The sequence below is a fragment of the Alligator sinensis genome, unplaced genomic scaffold (assembly GCF_000455745.1).
Source record: "Alligator sinensis unplaced genomic scaffold, ASM45574v1 scaffold124_1, whole genome shotgun sequence".
NCBI lineage: Eukaryota > Metazoa > Chordata > Crocodylia > Alligatoridae > Alligator > Alligator sinensis.
The window spans coordinates 2813283-2815685 of NW_005842020.1; positions in this window are offsets into that span (position 1 = coordinate 2813283).

The following is a 2403-nucleotide window of genomic DNA, read 5'->3' on the forward strand; positions in this document are numbered from 1 at the left end:
TTCCTGCTTATGCAGGGGGTCGGACTCGATGATCTATTGAGGTCCCTTCCGACCCTAGCATCTATGAATCTATGAATCTATGTAAATAGCTACTGTATAATAATGTCATATGATTCCTGGGTGTATATTTTTGGGTACATAAAGCCAACAAATCTTGTCATTGTACACTTTAACACTTGGTGTTCCACACTGCCACTAGCTACTGTTTACATCAGCTTTTATTTAGCTAGCTAGTTTATAAGGTGCATTTCTACCTGGCTTCCTTTCTGACTTCAGACAAATGAGATAACTACCTCTCTTGCTCTTTACATAACATGACACCTGGTATACACCTTGAATAAGTTATTTCCCCTTCTGATGTAATATAAAACAAATGCAGACTGTAACCCCAACAGTCACAGAATGCCTTTAGTTAGTTGCAGGGAGAGTACAATATATAACCTGTCTGCTTCAGGCTCTTGACAATTGAATCCTGCAATTGGGTCATGGCCTTCTAAGTCTCCCCTGCTGCTGCTCAAACATACTGTTTATTTTAAATCTATTTTAAAATCTATTTTTCCTAGGTCTTGATGATATTCTTTATGAATAAAATAAATTCTGCTGCTTTAAGATGCAGTGGTTATGTGTGCTTAAATATTGTACCATTGTCGTCATCAACACTCCCTCAATATGTGGTTGACAGTCTTTCAGTAAATAGGGAAATCGCTGGTGAATCTGCAAGACAGAGGAGTCTAATCCAAGATCCTCATATTTGACTGAAGATGTTGCTAATAGTTCTGTGATGTGTAAGGGACCAGGCCGTAGGTGGCCTGACCACTGAGGAAAAGGAGGAATCCAGTGTTGGGTCAGAAGATGGGAGCCACATTACCAAATCCAGAGGGAAACCCAGAGGCAGAGTCTGCAACACAGTCCAGGTTCAGGATGTGGGGATTAGATACTGAGCACCAATCCAAGGGATAATCCACAGGGTGAAATCCAAGACCAGAGCCAGACTGGGGTCAAGAACAAGGAAACAGAGCCACAGGGAAATCCAAAGCCAAAGTCCAGAAATAAGTCAAAACCAGGAAAACCAGAGTGCTGAAACCAGAAGGCTTGCCACAGTAGAACTGGGTCAGAACTGTTGACTAATCTGCAAACCCAGGCCCCAGCTAGTGGTAAAAGGATTGGCAGTGCTCCCAGCAGCCAATCAAGATGCTCACTGTTCCTAAACTGAGGCAGAATTCATTAGCTGAGGCTTTAGGTGTGGCTGCTGAGGCACTCTGCCCAGGATGGCCTGCTTGATAAGATTCCCTGACAGGAGGAAGGAATAAACCCTGGTGATGTCAGACCACAGCTTTTCCCCTTTGTTTCTCTCATCATTCCACCTCCATAATGAGACAAGTTTGTTTGAAATGATCAGTGCCTGATTGTACACTATGATGCCATTAGGGATAATTCAGTGCTTGAGTCTCCCAGGTATAGATAATAATATACAATTCCTTCAGATTGGCTTTTAAGGCATCTTTGAACCTCTTATTTTGTCCACCTCTACAGCAGTGACCATAAGTTATTTAGGAATATAGGACTGGTTTTGGAAGCTGGTTGGTCAGGTATGATATGTCCTGTCCAGAGCTGGTGCTGTATATACAAGGCTTCAATGCTAGTGATATTCACTTAAGCCAGAACAGTGGTGTTCATTCTTCTGTCCTTCCAACTGATATGGAGGATTTTCCAAAGACATCACTAACATGCCTAAGCTTTCAGGTGTTCCCAATGTGTTGTCCAAGTTTCACACCCATACAACAGAGTAGGGATGGTAGCAGTCTGGTAGACAAGACATTTAGTTTTGATCCTCATGCCATGATCATTGAAGACAAAATTTTGGAGACACCTAAAGGAAGCACTTGTAGATTTTATCTGGTGTTGAATACTTTCATCTAGATTCACCTTTTGGGAAAGTTGGCTACTCAGGTAGGGGGAAATGCTTAACATTCTCCAAGAATTGCCCTCTAATTATAATATTTGGAGGAGCAGATAGTTAGTTTGGGGTGTATTGTTAAAGGATCCTGGTTTTTATGAAGTTGACAGTGAGTCCAAGCATTATATACACTTCACAGAAGCAATTAAGAGTGACTTGGAGCTCTTCAATTAAGTAGGTACACATAATGCAATCTTATTGAAGCTCAGTAATGGAGGTGTTGGTTTTCTTGGATTTGGAACGTAACCAGTTGATGTTAAAGATTCCCATCCTTGCGATACTTGATGCTGACTTCAGATAAAATAGTCTAGCAGTAATGAGATGTGGTGTAGCTGCAATAGATGAAAAATGGTTTTGGTACAATCATTCATCCTTGCTCGACTCCAGGTTTCATAATGAAGAGGTTCATTTCTCTGCCATTCCTTGTGAATCAGTCTGATAATGGT